General features: G+C 40.4%; 1 pseudogene; it reads left to right on the top strand.

Annotated features, from left to right (window-relative positions):
* The first annotated feature begins 7,525 nt into the window (after positions 1-7,525).
* Positions 7,526-10,840, top strand: LOC149310629 (calcium/manganese antiporter SLC30A10 pseudogene; annotated as a pseudogene).
* The last annotated feature ends 3,507 nt before the right edge of the window (positions 10,841-14,347 follow it).

Genomic DNA, 14,347 nt, shown 5'->3' with positions numbered 1-14,347 from the left:
CAAGATGGAATACTTTCTTATCTGCAGATACCACTAGTATTGGTATTCATAGTTATTGTGATAATAATCTTTAAAATGCAAAATAAATGGTGTTGTTATTAGATCATTTCTCTTCATGAGGATTATACTTGCTTTTTGAAGTGATTTTAGAACTTATCCCAGTGCTTGCTATTATAATAATTTAAAAGACCATTTAAGGATTGTATCTAAATTTAGGTAAGTACATGAACTTGTTGGAACAGACTACCTCACCCCCAATTTTCCCATAGGAGCCCATAAAAAGGTTACACAGGGTTGGGAATGAAAAGGAAGATTCCCTTTAAACTTGGTAAAGGCACTGTCCATGAGTATGCTAGCTCCACCCATGGAAGCAGATCCTAGAGCCAATCCTATAAATTTATGGTTTCTAGGCAGGATCCAAAAACATGTCCCTGGCATAGAAAGTGAGCTAGAGCTGACATGAGTGTCATCACAAGAGAAATAAAATTATAGACAGACCTCCATATACACAGATTCCTTATCTGCGGATATAACTATCCATAGCTTGAATATATAGATATAGATATATTCCAAAAATCAAACCTCGATTTTTCCATTTTGCCAGAGGTTTAAAGAGGGTGGACCCAGTAACCTTGTTCCAGTTTCCAGGTGCTCCTCCCTGCTTTTTCCAGTAGCATTTACCTCAGTGGAAACTTCAGGGTCATGAAGTTTGCCGTATATTGGCTCACTTGGCAGTCATGTGTAACTATGCTTTCAAAATGGTCAATTTCTGAATTTCATGCTGAAGTGATCAAAGCAACAACTGTCCCTTTAGGTGACAATAAAGTAGGGAATGCCTGGAACTTTAATTTTTACATCCCTTTCCCCACCACACTACTTTTTTAAAAAATGCATTCCCCAGGTCAGAAATATATCTTCCTCTCACTCTTTCACTCTGAAATTTCAAATTGCCTTCTCTTCTATCTTTCTAGCAGGTAGACGATTTTGTTTTCCACTACATAGATAGACCACCAAATCAAAACCAACTAGTCCCAGTTGCCACCATTGGTTGCTCTTATGAGGTTCAAAGAGTTAGAATGACAGAGCTGTCAGGGTTATCTCCATAGAAATCTGGTAGGGAACACTATGATGGCAGTCTTTAAATGAATTAAATTATTTTGCTCAAGTTAACTCTGCACTTGAAGAGTTGTTCAGAATAGCAGCTTTGCTTAGAAAAAATTAGTTGGGACTGCCTACTGTTGGCTAGTGTTTCCAGATTTTCCAATGAGCAATAGGGGAGAGTTGAAATTCACGATGTGGAGGGTTGATAATCTGAAAGTGGCTGTTATCAAGTTTGTATTCGACATAAATACCAAATAAAAGTATTAATTTCAGTTAAGCTAATCATAAGTTTCTCTGTAAAATTAACATATTGTCCACCTTATTCATAAATTACATGACACATCTATTTCTGTCTTTTTGATGGGCCTACATTCCCAAATACAGGACTTTTTTGCATGTCGTTCAGAAAAGCATTCCAGCCCTCAAACAGTGCACATGTCTTATCCATTGTATCTAATGGGATTTGAGCAGTCACAGATTTTGATATGCACAGGGGTCCTTTAACCAAACTAGTCTCAGGCGATACCGAGGGCCCACTGTAATTGAGATGTTTTTCCTCTTGCATGGCTGACTTGGAAAGGCATAACAGCTATACAACCTAAAATGAAACATGATGGCCAGTCAAATAGGCTGATGAGCCACAGATGAAAATGCACAAGCCAGATGTCATCCAGGGATTCTGTTAATGGGTGAACATATAAAATAAGGCAGAGTGCTTATTTCTAAGGGAGAACATAGATGTAGAAGGCAAAACAGAAAGAACCACTGATGGAACATCCTTGGGATAAAAAAATAAGGATAGGGAAGGGCATGCGGAAGGTGGTATCACTCTCTCCATTGAGGAGTGTCAAAGTACAGTTGGCGCTCCATATTCGTGTGTTTAACATTTGCAGATTTGATTATTCGCATGTTTTCCTGTGCTCAGGAAGGGAGCCGTTTGGAAGGATACCATACACCATTCTCCTCCTGTTTGGGATTTTTTTCTCCCTCCTCGCAGGAGGGAGTAAAAGCCACGTCTAGGACTGGAGCAGTTTGGAAGAGTGTGTGTGCTATTCTTCCTCCATCCTCAGCTTTCTCCCATGTACTTGCATTCCCCCCCCCCCCCACTTTTGCAGAGGTTTTGCACCCCTAAGCTCTTTGAATGTTGAGGGCAGACTGTATGTCATACATCACTTTTAACAGTGGAAATATAAGTTGGTCCAACTTAATGATTACCATGCACTCTAAAAATACTTGGAGTAATTATTATATAACTCCATACAGTTAGTTGTTTGGTCTTAAAAAAGCATCAGGAAAACTATATTCCCGACAATCAGCTCTAAGATTCTGTCTGGCTTTTACAACTTTAGGCTTGTTTGCCTAAGAGTGCTGAATTGCACTCTTAGGCAAACTGTCCTTAGATCATCAATTTGTCTTCAGCATGCTCAAACCTAAGCAGGCAACCCCCCCCCCCAATGAAACTGTCAAACCACACAGCAAGCTAAGAGAAGTGCACAGGCTTGTAAGCTTAGTTCTATTTCTCCTTTAATCCATTCATATTTGTGTCACTGTCCTTTAAAAAGCTAGACTATCACATGGAACTGTACAAACATAGAGCTGGAAGAGACCACAAGGGTCATCCAGTCCAACCCCCTGCCATGCAGGAATACACAATCAAAGCACTCCCTGTGGCAGATGGTCATCCAGCCTCTGTTTAAAAATCTCCAAAGAAGTAGACTCCGCCACTCTCTGAGGCAGCATATTCCACTGTTCAACAGTTCTTACCATTTGGAAGTTCTTTCTAATGTTTAGGTGGAATCTTTTTTTCCTATAGCTTGAATGCATTGTTCCATTTTCTAGTCTCTGAAGCAGCAGAAAACAAGCTTGCTCCAACTTCAATATGATAGCCTTTCAAATATTTAAACAGCCAGGCTAAACATACCCAGCACCATAAGGCGCTTAGGGCATGGTTTCCAGATTTTTTACTACTTTAGTCATTTTCCTCTGGACATGTTGTCAATAGCCTTCTTAAAATGATGGTGCCCAGAACTGAACATAGTATTCCAGGTGATGTTTGACCAAAGCAGAGTATAGTTGGTACTACACTCGTCCATCCACATTTGCAGCTTTGACTTTTGCGGTTTGATTATTAATGGATTTTATTAATATATTCTCTCTAGGAATGGCTTGGGTCCTCCAGCACAACTCTGTTGTCAACTTTAACCAAAAGTCACACTGAAGGGCCTATAGATTCCTAGAGAGAACACTCCACTAGGCATTTGTATTATTAGCTCTTCCAGTGCAATTCTATGGTCAGTGTCTGGGAGATGTTGACCACAGAGTTGCGCTAGACGACCTAGAAATTCCTAGAGAGGTGTGCTCTCAGGTAAAAATATAATGGTTTTGTTCTTTGTGTTTTTTCCACATTCATCAGGGGTCCTGTGCCCATAACCCCAGCGAACATGGAGGGACAAGTGTATTACTTCCCTTAATCTAGACACTATACTCCTATTGATGCAGTCTAGAATCATGTTGGCCTTTTTAGCTGCTGAATCACACTGTTCAGTTTATGGTCTACTAAGAGTCCTTGATCCTTTTCACATATACTGTTGTCAATCCAGGTGTCCCCCATCCTATATCTGTGCATTTGATTTTTTTTTTCTGCCTTAATGTAATGCCTTACATTTCTCCCTGTTGAAATTCATTTTGTTTGTTTCGTTTTTTTTTTTAATTTATATACCGCTATTCCAAAGATCATAGCGGTGAACAGCAAGTAAGCTAATTAGCAAGTAAGCTAATTTGCCCCCAACAGTCTGGGTACTCATTTTAGCTCCCTCCTCGGAAGGATGCAAGCCTGAGTCGAGCTTGGGCCCTTTTGCTAGTCTTGAACTCGCAACCTTGTGGTTTCGAGTGAATGGCTGCAGTACAGGCATTTAACCACTGCGCCACCAGGGCTCCTTTTGTTGTCTTGTTGGCCCAGCTTTCTCGTCTATTAAGGGCAGTTTGAATTCTGATCCTGTCCTCTAGGGTATCAGCTACATCTACTAATTTGGTGTCATCTGAAAATTTGATAAGCAATGTTCATCATCTAAGTAATTTATAAAGATATTGAATAACATTGGACACAACACAGAACTCTTTGGCACCCCTCTAGTTACTTCTGTCCAGGATGAAGTGGAATCATTGATGAGTAACCTTTGGGTTCACAGTGGGTCAACCAATTACAAATCCACCTAACAGTAGCATTGTCTAACCCGCATTTTACTGGCTTTTTTGCAAGAATATAAAGAGAGACGTTGTCAAAGTCCGTACTGAAATCAAGAAATGCTACATCCACAGCATTCCCTTTATCTATCAATCTTGTAATTCTATCAAAAAAAGTAATCAGTTTAATCTGGCATGATTTGTTTTTGAGAAACCCATGTTGAATTTTAGTGATCAAGACATTCATTTCTAAGTGCTTACAGCCTGTCTGTTTAATGATCTCTAAGAATCTTTCCTGGTATTGAGGTTGCAATCGTACAGAAGAATGACTTGCCCCAAAGGAGAGTCTCTCATTGCATTTCTAAGTCTGTTCTTGTTTCCTTTCTATCAGTAAGATCATTCACAACAACTCATTAAGAAATACAGAGTGGCTTTCTCTGAAGAGAAACAATTACATTTACAACCTATTCTTCCTATCAGATCTTGCAATAGTTATGTTGTTGTTGTTATTTTCTTATATCCTGCCTTTCTCCCAACATAGGGACTCAAGGTGGTGAATAGCAGATTTAAAACAATACAATTTAATAATTAAAATTTAATAATTAAAAACCATACAACAACAATAATAATAATAATAATAAAGTTTATTTATATCTTCCTGCCTCTCCCAATTGGATCGAGGCGGGATCACAGCAGAGTTTAAAAAATACAATTTAAAAATTATATTATTATTAGCACACAAGTTAAAAACCACAGTTAAAAACATAAAATCAACAATCATGGGGTCAGATGCTCTCGTTCCATACAGAAACAGTCTGTAATTCATAGAAGGTCAGGTGGATATGCACATAGAAAAAGCTCTATCTTAACCGCCTTCCTGAAAGTTTCCAGGGATGTAGCCAGGCGGATCTCATCTGGGAGTCCATTCCATAGTCTGGGGGCAGCTATACTAAATGCTTTTGGGGAAGTAGAAGCATACTTAGATGCTGGTACCTTTAACCATTTCTTCCCATTTGTTCTAAGATTGTGGGGCGGATTGTATAGGAAGATGTGTTCCCGTAAGTAACTCGGGCCCAAGCCATATAGGGCTTTAAAGGTAATAACCAACACCTTGTATTGTGCCCGGAAGCTAATTGGAAGCCAGTGTAGATCTTTCAGAATAGGTGTTATGTGGTCAAATCTCGATCCAGTGACCAACCTGGCTGCCACATTTTGCACTAATTGGAGCTTCCGAACATGATACAAGAGTAGCCCCATGTAGAGCGCAATGCAGAAATCAAGACAAGAGATTACTAGAGCATGTACTACAGCTTCAAGTTCCTTTTGGTTGAGGTAGGGTCGCAGTTGGCGTATCAACCGAAATTGATACCAAGCACTTCTGGCCGTCGCATCTACTTGAGATGACAAACGTAGAGACGGACCCAGAAGTACTCCCAAACTGCGAACTTTGTCCTTGGGGGAAGTGTGACCCCGTCTAGGAGTGGTGGACAAATTTCCTTCCCTGGGCCTAAGGATCCTGTGGCAAGTATCTCCGTTTTCTCTGGATTCAACCTGAGTTTTTTCCCCTCATCCAGCCCATTACCGACTCAAGGCAGGGATTCAGAGGGGAGATGTCATCCTTAGTCACTGTAACAGTCGGGAACATAGAGAAGCATATTTGGGTGTCATCAGAGTACTGAGAAACCCGCGCCCCATGTCTCCAGATGATCTCTCCCATCGGTTTCATGTAAATGTTAAACAGCATGGGGGACAAGATGGCACCTTGGGGGACGCCAGATGTTAGCTCTTTTCTAGAAGAGCAACTGTTCCCCAGCCTCGCCATCTGGAACCTCCCCGAGAAGTAGGATCGGAGCCTTATACATTAAAATGTATAAATACAAAATTTAAAAAAAAAAGTGATCTGGGAATCCATGTAGACCACAAGTTGAACATGAGTCAACAGTGCAATGCGGCAGCTAAAAAGGCCAATGCAATTTTAGGCTGCATCAATAGAAGTATAGTGTCTAGATCAAGGGAAGTAATAGTGCCACTGTATTCTGCTCTGGTCAGGCCCCACCTGGCATACTGTGTCCAGTTCTGGGCACCACAATTCAAAAAGGACATTGAGAAACTGGAGCGTGTCCAAAGGAGAGCAACTAAAATGGTGAAAGGTCTGGAAACCATGCCCTATGAGGAACAACTCAGGGAGCTGGGGATGTTTAGCCTGGAGAAGAGAAGGTTAAGAGGTGATATGATAGCCCTGTTTAAATATTTGAGGGGATGTCATATAGAGGAGGGAGCAAGCTTGTTTTCTGCTGCTCCAGAGACTAGGACCCAGAACAATGGATGCAAGCTAAAGGAAAAGAGATTCCACCTCAACATTAGGAGGAACCTCCTGACAGGGCTGTTAAACAGTGGAACAAACTCCCTCAGAGTGTGGTGGTCTCTCCCTCCTTGGAGGTCTTTAAGCAGAGGCTGGATGGCCATCTGTCAGGTATGCTTTGATTTAGAGTTCCTGCATGGCAGAGGTTGGACTGGATGGTCCTTGTGGTCTCTTCCAACTATGATTGTATGATTCTAATATATCTGGGACCTTTACACCATCAATTTATATTCCTACTCTCTAAGGGATCAGTGTCTCTCCTTGATTATTATGCTCGCTGTTCCTGAAATGGCTCCCTTTTATTTCCTGTGTATAAGGAACCCTATGAGTGGTAATTTTTGAAAATACATATTATTTGGGGAAACACAGCAGTAGTTACTTTTTAAAAATGATTACTCGCCCTAGAATATCCAAGTCAGTGTCTCCCCCCCCCCCCCCCAAGTGCCCAATTAACTTCTGGCAATAAGAAAGCAAATGTTTCAACAATGTATCATATTCAGCAAAAGGAAATTTTTTGGGGGGGAGCGGCCAGCCGTTGGCGCAACCTTTGAGAGTAACTCTAGAGCCAGTGAGATAAACTAGCAACTGTGTAGTTTTATATGTTGCTATAATACAGACAAAATGATTAGTCTGAGCCAATGCAGAAGGCAGATAGCATTTTCGTTCACATGGGCCTCCTCCAGGAGCCCTCATGAGATAGCCTCCTGCTTAATTGCCCTTTAAACAGATTTTATGGCTTTAGTGCATCTTATAAAAATTAACTTCTAAACACAAGCAGCAGGAGACAATAAAAAGGGGAGAGCTGCAGAGGTATTCCTTGCTTATGTGATTAAGACCCTTCTTGCAGACACCCAGAAAGTGTAAGGAAGGCTTTCAGCCATGGGCCGCTACACTGGAACAAGCAGCAGGCTCCTCTTCATGTGCGTCCTCAGCTTTCTGCTTTTCATAGTAGAAATGTCAGTAGCCTACATAGGCAACTCCCTCTCTCTGGCATCTGATGCTTTCACAGTCCTCTCTCACTTGATCTCCATGATTATCGGCTTCCTCAGTGTTCGCTTCAGCCGCATCAGGTGGCACATGAGTAGCACCTACGGTTTTCCCCGGGCTGATGTGGTGGGTGCTTTTGGTAATTCCATCTTTGCCACAGCACTGATGTTCAGCATCCTGATCGAAGCTGTGAAGAGGTATCTCAACCCACAGAAAACAGAAGCTGCCCTCTTTGTTCTGATAGTTGGAATCGTAGGGTTGTTTTTCAATGTACTCAACTACTTTATCTTTCTGGACTGCTGCTACTGCCATGGCTCTGTTGACCAAGATGTGGAAACAGGTAAGCAACTGAATAAAACCACTGTGCTGTCCACAATTAATACTTGTTAAGGTATGGATTCACAGGGTTTGTTTCTTCTACTAATTTTTTAACCATAAGTTTACTTTGTAAAAAGTGCTGCTTGATAGGGAGCCTGATATACACCAGAATTTCACAGTAACTCCATTATTAGGGCTAGTAAAATGTCACAAAGGATTTGAATTTTCAAATTCTTCTGAAGCCTTGTTGGGTGTTACAAAACTTGGGAGGGGGGAAGAAACAGGAAAGTTAACAAAAAACATCTGTTTAGATATTATAGCCATTGGAGCCAGTGTTTAGATTTAAATCCTAAAATAGAGATTATAGGCTAGAAGAATTAATTTGTAGGTACAACATATAAGGCTGTAGCATGTGAGAGGTAGAATCAGTCATTTTTTACCATTTCTGTATGCCAGGGTGGGCAACTTTGACAGGCTCAATTTTCTGCCCCAGAGACCTGCACCTGACACTGCAAACTATCTCCAAAATATGCAGTACTGTCCCCACAAAACTTTAAATCTTCACTTTTCCAACTCCTGCTATAGACAAAAGGCTGACAGGAATTCAGAGATCTTTAAATAAAAGATATTAGCTGGCATCTCATTGGTGAATTATGATGGCCATAAATTGGATTTGTGCCATCAAAACTCATTTTTTTGGTCATCGTGAAGGTTGGAAATTTGTTCTGACAGGGGCTTTGTCTACACAGAGCAAAAGGCTCATTTCCCCCCTGTTCTGGTGGCATTCTGTTCAGAACATGCATGGCAAAAAAACATGGTTCTGGTGATAAAAGTCTGGATGATGTCCAGCACGTTCAGCACCAGAACAGGGCTTTGTTGTGATGGTGGTGTGCCTTCAAGTTATTTTCACTTATGGGTGTTGCTGTTGCCATCCTGAGGCTAAGAGAATGTGACTTGCCCAAGTTCACTCAATGGATTTACATGGCTAAGTTGGGATTCAAACCTTGAACACCACCAAAATGAATTTTAAAAACCAAACCCCTCACTCTTTAGAGAAGCCCTCCATTCCTGCACTGGGGTGGCTGTCTGAACCACTCAGTGCATTCAGTGCTGTTGCCAGTTACTCATCTTTGGTCAAAATGAACAACCTGTGGTAATGGTGGATGCGCTGGGTTACTCAGCAGGATGCCTGTGTAGACAGCCGTCCTGGTGTGGAAAGAGAGGGCCAGTTAAAGGGGAGAGACTGGGGCAGCACTGAGAGCATGATATTCTGGGCTGCTATTTACCTGTAGCTGGATGTACCCCAAGGCCATCATCTGCAAAGAAGTCCTGTAGATTATGTCTCCCTACTGACCCATCACCACTGTTTGACAAGACAGAAATTGGGATTTTGGTGGAGGAGGTAGGGGGCTGTGTTGCCTCCAAGGTGGCTTTTCTTTCTTTCTTTCTTTCTTTCTTTGTGAGGAGGCATCAAACATAACTATGGAGGTGTAGACATGTAATATGCACATGTTTCCTGATGTGGGACCTTGGCCATTGATTCCTCTGTTACGTTGGAGGAGAAGCACAAAGTAATATGGACATCCCATATCAGCAAAGATGGAAATTAAATTTAGATGGTGCATTAAGTTTTAAAAGCTTAATTGATGTCAAATTATGAGTGTTCCGTAATGGCTGTAGAGAACTGGAACTCCCAGTGCAGTACAGTTTTTCCTAAGTGAGGGAAAAATCTTTTTCTGGTAGTAGCCTGAACCCTGCTTGGTCAATCACAGTATTTTACAAACCAGATTTTAAAAAAAAATAAAAATAGCCATATAAGCAAGGAGGAAAAACAAAATATTTTAAACAATTGAGCTTGTACTGTGATCAAAGACCATCATGTGAGGGCCTTCAAAGACCCAAGGGCCTGTGAACTGATGGCATGATGAGAGGCACAAGTACAGAGATTATCCTTTTTGCCACTTTGTGACTTCCATAGTCATGTGAATTCACTCTAAAACTCCTCTTGATCCAATGTCAAGAGAAGCAAATATTTACTGGAATAATAAAATGTCAATAACTCATTTACTGCTGTTTTCCAGCTTGCTCACTCTTGCCTCTTTCTTTCTAGGAAGGTTTGTTGTAATCAGGAACAGACAGCATAAATCATATTTGGTTCCACTTAAAAGCCTGAAAGGCTATTACTGCAGAAATGGGTTTATAATTATGGTGGCTGGCTTTTTCCACATTAAATTTTATTCTCAGCATTGGTATCAAGTAGTTATGGGCAGCACACCTTTCATTATACAAATAGGTGTGGGCACTGGAAACACTCAGATAAATGAAATTACTGTTTAGGGCTTACCAGCTAACCAATTAGGATGAGGACATACAAAATGGGGCATAAGGAGGAGGTCACATCTAGTTAACCATGGTGTGATATATAGAACAGACACTGGACAGATCATGAGTCTTGGGGGATACGTGGCTTGAACCTTTGGACATTACATTAAATGTGTCAAAAACAGTTTTACAGCTGAATCATGAGTCTGCATTCTCCACTCCAGCAATGTGTGAAGTCATAAGACCCTATCACGCTAGTGAAATCTCGCTGAGAAACGGGATTTAAAGTATATTTAAATTAGAAAAAAACTGCAAATGCAGGAAGTTTATGAGACGATGTTCCTGCAAACATGAAAAAACGTGAAGTTAAAGCGAAGGCAAAAGGGACAAAAACAGCAGCTTTTTATTTTTGGGAAGTTCTGAAAGTAAAAAGCTGCCATTTTTGTCCCTTTTGCCTTCACTTTAACTTCACATTTTGTCATGTTTGCAGGAACATTGTCTCATGAAGTTCCCGCTTTTGCAGATTTTTTCAAATTTAAATCCCGTTTCTCAGCGAGATTTCGCTAGTATGATAAGGTCCTTAGTGAAAATTAGGCAGTTATGTGGATTTTCATAATTAAGGCTGCATCTGCACTGCAGAAACAATGCAGTTTGACTGTGTTAATTGCCATGGCTCAATGCTATGGAATTGTGGGATTTGTAGTTTTGTGACATACTTTACCTTCTCTGTCAGAGAGCTTTGGGGCCACAACAAACTACAGATCCCAGGATTCTGTAGCTTTGACCCATGTCAGTTAAAGTCGTGTCAAACTGCATTGTTTCTGCAATGCAGATACAGCTTAAGATATGCAGAAGGGGTTCCACGTATCCTTCAACTGTTCACAGATAAAAACTGGGACACACATGGTCAAGCAACATCAGAGTGCAGTCAATATTGCAAAAAGTATTACTGAGGTAGAACAAACAGGGCTAGGAGAGGGTGCAGAAGTGATCTTTCTCCTGAACTGACTGGGAAGGGCAAGATTTTGCCTGCACCTTTCCTCCCTTCCCTGTTTTTGTGCTTTGCAGTTTGCAGTAACTGAAGTAAGCTAAAGAAAATGGGGGAAGTGGGAGGAGGAGAGAGAAACTGGAACATTTTGAAAACAACAAAAAAGTGGGATGAAGGATTAATAAGGATCATGCCAGCCAAATCAGGACAGTTGGAGGGTATAGTTCTATTGATCTTAAAGAAAAGTTTGTTGTGATGTGCTGGGAAATTTTGAAGTGGAAGTACACATCATGACAGTTCCCATAATCCAGAGAATTTAAAAAATACAGTTGTGTTAACGTGTACCAACAAAAAAAAGTTATATTCGTTTTTATCTCTATTAGGAGCTGGTCTTTTGAAAAGCTAATGTCTCTCAGTTGCTCATTCAAGACCAAGCCATCCCAAAATCATTTGCACAACAATACTCATCCCCATCCCCACAAATCACTTCAAGGATTTCAGTAAGGGAGCAGAGAAACTGGGATGGTGGTGGCAAATGTCTACTGTCCTTACTAATCAAAGTGGCGCAAGGCTCCAACCCTGTGTGTGTGAGTCTTTACTTACACTATCAAAACTGTGTCATTCGTCCATCAGAACACAAGTCAAGAAGAGCATTATACTCTGAAGCACAATAAATACTAGTCAGAAATCAGAAGCTGAATGTGTGTGTTTGTACTGTATATATACAGTTACTTATAATGTTCAATGATGTTCATACTAAACAAATCCTGTTACAATTGAACTACTTAGAGGCGTTCACAGAATAGTAAAATAATAAAATGCTTTTCTTTCTAGGTGACTTTTGCAGTGACAATCCAACAATCATTTTGGGTAAGTGTTGAAAAATCCTATTCAGTTTGTACAAAGAAAATTAACAGAGTTGTTGCTCTCTAGGGCTAAGTAGTAGTCTAAATATTCTGAAGGCACCAGATCTTGGAAGCTAAGGAAGATCAGGTCTAGTTGGTACTTGGATGGGGGACCACTAAGAAAGACCAGACCTTGTAGGCTATAATTCAGGGTACGGCAATGGCAAACAATCTCTGATGCCTAAGAAAACATTATGTGACTAATGAGGTCACCATATGTTGACAAGCACTTGAAGACACATACATACACATACACAAAGAGATGTGTATACCAATAGCCACAAAAGTGTATGGCCTGGAGTTCTGGATTAAGATTTTGGGAGACCAAAGTTCAAATCCCTGTTTAGCCATGGAAACCCATTGGGTGACCTTTGAAAGTTACACTTTCTCACTTTCTTTTAGAGGAAGGCAATGGCAAACTTCCTTTGGGTAAATCTTGCTAAGAAAACCCTAAAATAGGATCACCATAAGTCAGAGTTGACTTGATGAGAAATAACAACAACAAGTATGTGTATGGAAGTAAGAGTTTGATTAGTACTGCTCATTAAATCCGGAGCTTTGGGGTGCAGTGTCACCAGTATGCGGATGGATTATTTCCATCTCATTCCAAGGAAGCTATCTCCAGACTGCACCAATGTCTGCTGTCAGTGATGGACTTGAGGAGGGCAAACAAGTGGAAACTTAATCCAGACAAGACAAAGGTGTTTTGGGTCAGCCGTAAGGCAAATCAGGGAAGCAGGACTTTGCCTGTGCTGGATGGGGTTACACTCCCCCTGAAATCTCAGGCTCACAGCTTGGGTGTGCTCCTGGTCCCAACTCTGAGCCTGGATGCCCAGCTTTCAGCAGGGGCCAGAAATGCATTTGCATCGTTAAAACTAGTGTGGCAGTTGTGCCTGTTCCTCAGATCTGGATATGGTGAGACATGCCTTGATTATATCTTGTTTGGACTACTGTAATGCACTCTACGTAGGGCTGCCTTTGGAAACTGTTTGGAAACTTCAGTGGGTTCAAAACACTGCAGCTAGATAGAGAGACAATAACTCCCTTGTTTGGAGAATATAACTCTCTTGTTGAAACAGCTTCACTGGCTACCATTTCATTTCTGGGCACAATTCAAAGTGCTGGTCATGACCTATAAAGCTCTATATGGGTTGGGTCCAGACTGTTTGAGAGACTGTATCTCCCCATGTGAACCTGCCAGAGCCCTACATTTTCAGAAGGCTTTCTGTTGGTCCCACCACTATCACAGGCTCACCTAGTGAGGACAAGAGAGAAAGCCTTCTTGGTGGCTGCTTCCAACCGCTGAAACACCGTTCCATTGAATGCTAGGCTGGTCCCCTCCTTGCTTTTTTTTCCCACGGACAAGCAAAAACATTTTTATTTAGGCAGGCTTTTAAATATATAATCATGAAAGGGTGGTTTTTATATGAGGTGTTTGTTTTAGTTATGTTTTTAAATTTTGTATGTTTTTGTGTTAATTTTATATTGTTTTAATTAGATTATTTTAATTGTTTTTACATTTTTATTGTAAAATTTTAAGAAAATGTTTTTATCCTTTGAGTCACCTTTGGGTCCCTTTCCGGCATAAAAATAAAATAAATTAATAATAAATAAATTAATTAAATAGATATATTACATAAATGTTACTTATTTGACAGAAGGGAAATAGACTGTGTCCTCTCACTTTCCCTTGAAATTAACTTCTTTGCTTCGTGAATCTCAGTGAATTTTCTCACAAGGGGTATGGAAGGTTTAATAATAGTGATAAATCTTTGTTTGCTGTAAGAGGCTGAAATTTATTTATTTATTTTAATACAGATAATCTAATTCACAACTGAAGTAATAACCATTCAGAATTAGAGAAAAGAAAGCAAGAAAGCAAAAAAGAGAGAAATGGAAAAAGATATACATATACACTAAACTAAAACAATAAACACACTGACTAATACACTAAACACTAACTGACTACAACAGAAGAGGGTTCTTGAAACACCCCCCCCCCATCCAAACAGTAACAAAAGAGAATAACATGAAAGAAAGAAAAATATTCTTCTGCCATTACAGGTCTACTAAATAAACTTACTAGAGTTACTAGTAACCACAGATCATTGCATTGGTAAATTTCTTATTGCTCAAAAATTCCATAAACAGTTCCCAAATTTTACAAAAGTCTTCAATTAG

This window comes from Sceloporus occidentalis, unplaced genomic scaffold, assembly GCF_023333645.1.
Source record: "Sceloporus occidentalis isolate IW3139 unplaced genomic scaffold, rSceOcc1.0.p SCAF_6, whole genome shotgun sequence".
In the NCBI taxonomy this organism is placed as follows: Eukaryota; Metazoa; Chordata; class Lepidosauria; order Squamata; family Phrynosomatidae; genus Sceloporus; species Sceloporus occidentalis.
This window is presented reverse-complemented; position numbering and strand designations above follow the sequence as displayed.